The sequence below is a fragment of the Arachis stenosperma genome, chromosome 1 (assembly GCF_014773155.1).
Source record: "Arachis stenosperma cultivar V10309 chromosome 1, arast.V10309.gnm1.PFL2, whole genome shotgun sequence".
Lineage (NCBI taxonomy): Eukaryota > Viridiplantae > Streptophyta > Magnoliopsida > Fabales > Fabaceae > Arachis > Arachis stenosperma.
The window spans coordinates 102410390-102420349 of record NC_080377.1 but is presented as its reverse complement, the minus strand read 5'-3'; the positions used below and the strand labels follow the sequence as shown (position 1 = coordinate 102420349).

General features: G+C 38.3%; 1 non-coding gene across 1 annotated transcript; it reads left to right on the top strand.

The window, feature by feature from the left end:
• The first annotated feature begins 5291 nt into the window (after positions 1-5291).
• LOC130952810 (small nucleolar RNA R71) lies at positions 5292-5395 on the top strand. The gene has a single exon (XR_009074990.1). It is a non-coding gene; the product is annotated as a small nucleolar RNA R71 (small nucleolar RNA).
• The last annotated feature ends 4565 nt before the right edge of the window (positions 5396-9960 follow it).

The window sequence follows — 9960 nt, the reverse complement described above, 5'->3', positions numbered from 1 at the left end:
CTCTCGGGGAAATATCCTATGCGGCTGTCACTCGCACAGCTAACCAGTCTGGAGGCATCACCCATGGTTGATAGCTACATCCCATCCTCGCAGTGAAAGCTAATGCTCACGCACTCTGTCACAGTACGGCCAATCACCGGTTGGTTCCCTCCCTACTGGAATAGAATCCATTGATTCTTTTGCGTTGTCACTACGCCCAGCAGGTTACAAGTTTGAAGCACGTCACAGTCATTCATTACCGGAATCCTACTCGGACACCACAGACAAGGTAGACTTTCCGGATTCCCAGGATCCTACTCAGAACACCACAGACAAGGTTGGACTTTCCGGATCCTCATAAATGCCGCCATCTATCTAGCTTATACCACGAAGATTCTGTTGGGGAATCTAAGAGATACACATTCAAGCTTGTGTTGCATGTAGAACGGAAGTGGTTGTCAATCACGCACGTTCATAAGTGAGAATAATAATGAGGGTTATCTAACTCATCACATTCATCATGTTCTTGGGTACGAATGAATATCTTGGAATAAGAATAGAAGAGATTTGAATAAAAGAAAATAGAATTTCATTAATACTTGAGGTACAGCAGAGCTCCACACCCTTGATCTATGGTGTGCAGAAACTCCACCGTTGAAAATACATAAGCAAAAGAGGTTCAGGCATGGCCGAATGGCCAGCCCTCTCCTAACGTGATCAATGATCTCCTAAGATGAAGAATAAACAAAACTGAGACCAAAGATGTCTAATACAATAGATAAATGTCCTATATACTAGACTAGCTACTAGGGTTTACATGAGTAAGTAATTGATGCATAAATCCACTTCCGGGGCCCACTTGGTGTGTGCTTGGGCTGAGCTTGATTAATCCACGAGCTGAGGCATTTCCTGGCGTTGAACTTTGAGTTATGACGTGTTTTGGGCGTTCAACTCCGGATCATGACGTTTTTCTGGCGTTTAACTCCAGACAGCAGCATGTACTTGGCGTTTAACGCCAAGTTACGTCGTCAATCTTCGAATAAAGCATGGACTATTATATATTGCTGGAAAGCCCTGGATGTCTACTTTCCAACGCCGTTGAGATCGCGCCAATTGGAGTTCTGTAGCTCCAGAAAATCCATTTTGAGTGCAGAGAGGTCAGAATCCAACAGCATCAGCAGTCCTTTTGTCAGCCTTTTTCAGAGTTTTGCTCAAATCCCTCAATTTCAGTCAGAATTTACCTGAAATCACAGAAAAACACACAAACTCATAGTAAAGTCCAGAAATGTGAATTTAACATAAAAACTAATGAAAACATCCCTAAAAGTAGCTTGAACTTACTAAAAACTATGTAAAAACAATGCCAAAAAGCGTATAAATTATCCGCTCATCACAACACCAAACTTAAATTGTTGCTTGTCCCCAAGCAACTGAAAATCAAATAGGATAAAAAGAAGAGAATATACTATAAACTCAGAATATCAATGAATATTAATTTAATTAGATGAGCGGGACTTGTAGCTTTTTGCTTCTGAACAGTTTTGGCATCTCACTTTTTCCTTTGAAGTTCAGAATGATTGGCTTCTCTAGAAACTTAGAATTTCGGATAGTGTTATTGACTTTCCTAGTTAAGCATGTTGATTCTTGAACACAGCTACTTATGAGTCTTGGCTGTGGCCCTAAGCATTTTGTTTTCCAGTATTACCACCGGATACATAAATGCCACAGACACATAGCTGGGTGAACCTTTTCAGATTGTGACTCAGCTTTGCTAGAGTCCCCAGTTAGTGGTGTCCAGAGCTCTTAAGCACACTCTTTTGCCTTGGATCACGACTTTAACCACTCAGTCTCAAGCTTTTCACTTGGACCTTCATGACACAAGCACATGGTTAGGGACAGCTTGATTTAGCCGCTTAGGCCTGGATTTTATTTCCTTGGGCCCTCCTATCCATTGATGCTCAAAGCCTTGGATCCTTTTTACCCTTGCCTTTTGGTTTTAAGGGCTATTGGCTTTTTCTACTGCTCCTTCTTTTTCTATATACTCTTTTTAGCTCCATTTTTTTTTCGAATGCTTTTTCTTGCTTCAAGAATCAATTTCATGATTTTTCAGATCATCAATAACATTTCTCTTTGTTCATCATTCTTTCAAGAGCCAACAATTTTAACATTCGTAAACAACAAGATCAAAAGACATATGCACTGTTCAAGCATTCATTCAGAAAACAAAAAGTATTGTCACCACATCAATATAATTAAATTAAATTCAAGGATAATTTCGAAATTCATGTACTTCTTGTTCTTTTGAATTAAAACATTTTTCTTTTAAGAGAGGTGAAGGACTAATAGAATTTATTCATAGTTTTAAGGCATGGTTACATACTAATGATCATGAAATAAAGACACAAAACATAGATAAACACAATAATTAAAAACCGAAAACAGAAAGAAATAAAGAACAAGGAATGAATCCACCTGAGTGAGGGTGGTGCCTTCTTGAAGGTCCAATGGTGCTCTTTGAGCTCCTCTATATCTCTTCCTTGCCTTTGTTGCTCCTCCCTCATTGCTCTTTGATCTTCTCTTATTTCTTGGAGAATGATGGAGTGCTCATGATGTTCCACCCTTAGTTGCTTCCAATAATTGTGTGGAGGACAACTTATCCCCTGAGGTATCTCAGGGATCTCTTGATTTGCAGCCACATGTTTTAACCAACTGAGCTATTCCAGCTTACATGAGTTATTCCATCTCCTAAGACTCAGAGGTGGAAGCTTTTTGTCTTCCCTTTGAGGTTTCTCTGGCTTTAGGTGCCATTAATGGTAATGGAAAAGCAAAAAAGCTATGCTTTTACCACACCAAACTTAAAATATTGCTCGCCCTCGAGCAAGAAAGAAAAGAAAAGTAGAAGAAGAAGAAAATGGAGGAGAGTGAGGGGAGATGGATTTGGCTATATGGGTGGGATTGGGTGGGAAAGAATTTTGAATTTTGAAGGTGAGTGGGGTTTATGGGAAAGGGTGAGTGGTGAATGAAAAACAGAAGGGATGACCATGAATATAGAGAGATAGGGCGAGGTATGTGGGGATCCTGTGAGGTTCACAGATCCTTGAGGTGATCCTGTGGGGGTCCACAGATCCTGAGGTGTCAAGGAATTCCATCCTTGCACCAAATAGGCATGTAAAATGCCTTCATGCATCATTCTGGCGTTCAAACGCCCATTGGTGCATGTTCTGGGCGTTAAACGCCCATGTGATGCTTGTTTCTGGCGTTGAACGCCAGTTTCAAGCTTGTTTCTGGCGTTCAGCGCCAGATTGTCCTCTGTGTGCGCATCCTGGCGTTAAACGCCAGGATGTAGCTTGTTTTGGGCGTTCAGCGCCAGAAAGATGCTCTGTTCTGGCGTTGAACGCCAGCCAGATGCATCTTCTGGGCGTTGAACGCCGGCCTATGCGTCCTCCAGGGTGAAAAATTTTTTCTTCTGTTTTTGACTCTGTTTTTAATTTTTTTTGATTTTTTTCGTGACTCCTCATGATCATGTACCTAATTCAACACAAAAATAACACCAAAACAAAATAAAATAAAATTAGATAAATAAAATTGGGTTGCCTCCCAACAAGCGCTTCTTTAATGTCAATAGCTTGACAGTGGCTCTCATGGAGCCACAAGGTGATCAGGTCAACTTAAGTGTGATATTCCCAACACCAAACTTAGAGTTTGGTTGTGGCTTCACAACACCAAACTTAGAGTTTGACTGTGTGGGCTCTTCTTGACTCTGAACTGAGAGAAGCTCTTCATGCTTACTCTCTTTTGTCACAGAGGGATGGCCATGTGCCTGAAACACAAGGTAGTCCCCATTCAATTGAAGGACTAACTCACCTCTGTTGACATCTATCACAGCTCCTGCTGTGGCTAGGAAAGGTCTTCCTAGGATGATGCATTCATCATCTTCCTTCCTAGTGTCTAGGATTATGAAATCAGTAGGGATGTAAAGGCCTTCAACCTTTACTAGCACGTCCTCTACTGTCCCATAGGCTTGTCTTGTTGACTTATCTGCCATTTGTAATGAGAACAAGGCAGGTTGTACCTCAATGATTCCCAGCTTCTCCATGACAGAGAGTGGCATTAGATTTATCCCTGACCCAAGATCACATAGAGCTTTCTCAAAGCTCATGGTGCCAATGGTGCAAGGTATTAAGAACTTGCCAGGATCTTGTTTCTTTTGAGGTAGAGTTCTCTGAATCCAAGTATCTAGTTCACTAATGAGCAAGGGAGGTTCACTTTCCCAAGTCTCATTACCAAACAGCTTGGCATTCAGCTTCATGATAGCTCCTAAGTATTGAGCAACTTGTTCTCCAGTCACATCTTCATTCTCTTCAGAGGATGAATATTCTTCAGAGCTCATGAATGGCAGAAGGAGATTTAAAGGAATCTCTATGGTCTCTAGATGAGCCTCAGATTCCTCAGGATCCTTAATAGGAGACTCCTTCTTGCTTGAGGAACGTCCCAGGAGGTCTTCCTCACTGGGATTTTCGTCCTCCTCCTCCTTGGTGCATTCGGCCATTTTGATTAAATCAATGGCCTTGCACTCTCCTTTTGGATTTTCTTCTGTATTGCTTGGGAGAGTACTGGGAGGAGTTTCAATAACTTTCTTACTCAGCTGGCCCACTTGTGCCTCTAAATTTCTAATGGAGGATCTTGTTTCATTCATGAAACTAAAAGTGGCTTTTGACAGATCAGAGATTATATTGGCTAAATTAGAAGTGTTTTGTTCAGAGTTCTCTGTCTGTTGCTGAGAAGATGATGGATATGGCTTACTATTATTCAGCCTGTTGCGTCCACCATTACTAAAACCTTGTTGAGGTTTTTGTTGATCCTTCCAGGAGAAATTTGGATGATTTCTCCATGATGAGTTATAGGTGTTTCCATAAGGTTCACCTAAGTAATTAACCTCTGCCATGGCAGGGTTCTCAGGATCATAAGCTTCTTCAGAAGCTGCCTCTCTAGTACTGTTGGATGCATGTTGCAATCCATTCAAATTTTGAGAGATCATGTTGACCTGTTGAGTCAACACTTTGTTCTGAGCCAATATGGCATTCAGAGCATCAATTTCAAGAACTCCTTTCTTCTGAGGTACCCCATTGTTCACGGAATTCCTCTCAGAGGTGTACATAAACTGGTTGTTTGCAACCAAGTCAATGAGTTCTTGAGCCTCTTCAGGCGTTTTCTTCAGGTGAATAGATCCACCTGCAGAATGGTCCAATGACATTTTCGAAAATTCAGAGAGACCATAATAGAATATATCTAATATGGTCCATTCTGAAAACATGTCAGATGGACATCTTTTGGTAAGCTGCTTGTATCTTTCCCAAGCTTCATAGAGGGATTCACCATCTTTTTGTTTGAAGGTTTGAACATCCACTCTCAGCTTGCTCAGCTTTTGAGGAGGAAAGAACTTATCTAAGAATGCAGTGACAAGCTTATCCCATGAGTCCAGGCTATCCTTGGGTTGTGAATCCAACCATACTCTAGCTCTGTCTCTTACAGCAAAAGGGAAAAGCAAGAGTCTGTAGACTTCAGGATTAACTCCATTTGTCTTTACAGTGTCACAGATCTGCAAGAACTCAGTTAAAAACTGGTAAGGATCTTCAGATGGAAGTCCATAAAACTTGCAGTTTTGTTGCATTAAAGCAACTAGTTGAGGCTTAAGCTCAAAATTATTGGTTCCAATGGCAGGAATGGAGATGCTTCTTCCATCAAACTTGGATGTTGGCTTTGTGAAGTCACCAAGCATTCTCCTTGCATTATTATTATTATTTTCTTCTGCCATCTCTTTCTCTTGTTCGAAATTTTCTAAAAGGTTGCTTCTGGATTGTTGTATTTTAGCTTCTCTTAATTTTCTCTTCAGAGTCCTTTCAGGTTCTGGATTAATTTCAACAAGAGTGCCTTTATCCTTGTTCCTGCTCATATGAAAGAGAAGAAAACAAGAAAAGAAAAGGAAGCCTCTATGTCACAGTATAGAGATTCCTTTATGTTAGTAGAAGAAGAAAGGGTAGAAGAAGAGGGGGAGACAAAGAATGTAATGTAATGGAAGAAACACAACTGTGAGGATGGCAGAGATGTGAGATGAGATGTTAGGATATGAATGACGAGAGGTGAAGAGAAGTGTTAGTAATTAAATAATTAAATAGAAGAAGAAAAGAGGAGGGAGATTTCGAAAATAATTTTGAAAAAGAAGTTAGTGATTTTCGAAAATTAAAGATAATAGTAATTAAAAATAAAACATGAAACAATTAATTAACTAAAAAGAATTTTTTTGAAAAAGAGAGAGATATTTTCGAAAATTAGAGGGGGAAAAGTAGTTAGGTGGTTTTGAAAAAGATAAGAAACAAACAAAAAGTTAGTTAGTTGATTGAAAAAGATTTGAAATCAAAATTGAAAAAGATAAGAAGATAGCAAGTTAGATAAGATATTTTGAAATCAAATTTTGAAAAAGATAAAATTTTTGAAAAAGATAAGATAAAAAAAGTTTTAATAAAAAGATATTTTGAAAAAGATTTAATTTTTTTAAAATGTCTTTAACTAACAAGAAACTACAAGATAAGATTCTAGGATTTAAAGATTGAACCTTTCTTAACAAGAAAGTAACAAACTTCAAATTTTTGAACCAATCACATTAATTATTAGCTAATTTTCGAAAATTTGATATAAAGATAAGAAAAAGATTTTGAAAATAATTTGAAAAAGATTTTTTTGAAATTTTCAAAAATAATAAAAAAATGAAAAGGATATGATTTTTGAAAAAGATTTTGAAAAGATAAGATTTTTTAAAATTGAAATTTTGACTTGACTTGTAAGAAACAACTAATTTTGAAAATTTTTGACCAAGTTAACCCAAAATTTCGAAATTTTGGAGGGAAATAAGGAAAAGATATTTTTGATTTTTAAATTTTTTTAAGGAAAAACACAAAAATGACCCAAAACATGAAAATTTTGGATCAAGACACAAGATGCATGCAAGAATGCTATGAATATCAAGATGAACACCAAGAACACTTTGAAGATCATGATGAACATCAAGAACATATTTTTGAAAAATTTTTGATGCAAAGAAAACATGCAAGACACCAAACTTAGAAATTTTTAATGCATGGAAAATATGAATACAAAAATGCACAAGAAAAACAACAAACAACACAAAACAAGAAATCATTAAGATCAAACAAGAGGACTTATCAAGAACAACTTGAAGATCATGAAGAACACTATGAATGCATGGAGTTTTCGAAAAAATGCAAGAAAAATTTTTTTTAAAAACATGCAATTGACACCAAACTTAAAAATTAACACAAGACTTAAACAAGAAACACAAAATATTTTTTGATTTTTATAATTTTCTAATTTTTTTTTTTTTGTATTTTTACTAATTATTTTCGAAAATAAAGTTTTGAAAAACGAAAAATAAAAGAAAAATTTTGAAAAAGATTTTTGAAAAGAAAATTACCTAATCTGAGCAACAAGATGAACTGTCAGTTGTCCATACTCGAACAATCCCCGGCAACGGCGCCAAAAACTTGGTGGACGAAATTGTGATCACTTGTTATTTGTTTATAAAGGATGTATACTCTTATGGCACTGTTTATTTTCTTCACAACTCCGTTCAACTAACCAGCAAGTGTACTGGGTCGTCCAAGTAATAAACCTTACGTGAGTAAGGGTCGAATCCACAGAGATTGTTGGTATGAAGCAAGCTATGGTCACCTTGCAAATCTCAGTTAGGGAGATTAAAGAGTAATTGTGATTAGCATTAAATAAAAAGGAATAATAAAAGGGATAGAATACTTATGTAGATTCATTGGTAGGAATTTCAGATAAGCGGAATGGAGATGCTGTAGAGCTCACGGACGCCTGCTTTCCTATTCCTTCTACTCAATCCTTCTTACTCCTTTCCATGGCAAGCTTTGTATAGGGGTTCACCATCAGCTGTGGCTACTTTCTTCCTCTCGGGGAAATATCCTATGCGGCTGTCACTCGCACAGCTAACCAGTCTGGAGGCATCACCCATGGTTGATAGCTACATCCCATCCTCGCAGTGAAAGCTAATGCTCACGCACTCTGTCACAGTACGGCCAATCACCGGTTGGTTCCCTCCCCTACTAGAATAGAATCCATTGATTCTTTTGCGTTGTCACTACGCCCAGCAGGTTACAAGTTTGAAGCACGTCACAGTCATTCATTACCGGAATCCTACTCGGACACCACAGACAAGGTAGACTTTCCGGATTCCCAGGATCCTACTCGGAACACCACAGACAAGGTTGGACTTTCCGGATCCTCATAAATGCCGCCATCTATCTAGCTTATACCACGAAGATTCTGTTGGGGAATCTAAGAGATACACATTCAAGCTTGTGTTGCATGTAGAACGGAAGTGGTTGTCAATCACGCACGTTCATAAGTGAGAATAATAATGAGGGTTATCTAACTCATCACATTCATCATGTTCTTGGGTACGAATGAATATCTTGGAATAAGAATAGAAGAGATTTGAATAAAAGAAAATAGAATTTCATTAATACTTGAGGTACAGCAGAGCTCCACACCCTTGATCTATGGTGTGCAGAAACTCCACCGTTGAAAATACATAAGCAAAAGAGGTTCAGGCATGGCCGAATGGCCAGCCCTCTCCTAACGTGATCAATGATCTCCTAAGATGAAGAATAAAACAAAACTGAGACCAAAGATGTCTAATACAATAGATAAATGTCCTATATATACTAGACTAGCTACTAGGGTTTACATGAGTAAGTAATTGATGCATAAATCCACTTCCGGGGCCCACTTGGTGTGTGCTTGGGCTGAGCTTGATTAATCCACGAGCTGAGGCATTTCCTGGCGTTGAACTTTGAGTTATGACGTGTTTTGGGCGTTCAACTCCGGATCATGACGTTTTTCTGGCGTTTAACTCCAGACAGCAGCATGTACTTGGCGTTTAACGCCAAGTTACGTCGTCAATCTTCGAATAAAGCATGGACTATTATATATTTCTGGAAAGCCCTGGATGTCTACTTTCCAACGCCGTTGAGATCGCGCCAATTGGAGTTCTGTAGCTCCAGAAAATTCATTTTGAGTGCAGAGAGGTCAGAATCCAACAGCATCAGCAGTCCTTTTGTCAGCCTTTTTCAGAGTTTTGCTCAAATCCCTCAATTTCAGTCAGAATTTACCTGAAATCACAGAAAAACACACAAACTCATAGTAAAGTCTAGAAATGTGAATTTAACATAAAAACTAATGAAAACATCCCTAAAAGTAGCTTGAACTTACTTAAAACTATGTAAAAACAATGCCAAAAAGCGTATAAATTATCCGCTCATCAAGTAGCAATGAACAATTCTCATCACAATTGAGAAGGATAACTAGGATAGGACTTCTAATTTTCATACCTTGCCAAGAGCCTTTTATAGTTGTTAGTTTATTTTTATCGCCATTTACTTTCATGCCTCTTATCAAAACCCCAAAACAACTCAAACCAATAACAAGACATTTTATTGTAATTCCTAGGGAGAACGACCCGAGGTTTGAATACTTCGGTTTATAAATTTAGGGGTTTGTTTTAGTGACAAACAACTTTTTGTATGAAAGGATTAGTGATTGGTTTAGAGACTATACTTGCAACGAGAATTCATTTGTGAATTCTAAACCGTCAAAAATCCAATCATCACTCTCCTGATTCTCATGAATTAATAATATCACTATTTTACTCAATCTATGCTTGATTCTATTCTAAGATGTATCTTCGTTCTTCATCCTAATGGATTGGGAGTGTAACTTGACCGTCATCCCAATTCCACATGGGTTCTTGCGAGTCCTTGACGGGATAGTATTGAACCACCAGCTTGATTATACATTTCTTAGACGGCTAATCCACGACTTCGTTGGGGACTTCTCGACACATCAATTCAGCTGAGGTGCGGGGCGATTAGGGCCTTTGTGGTA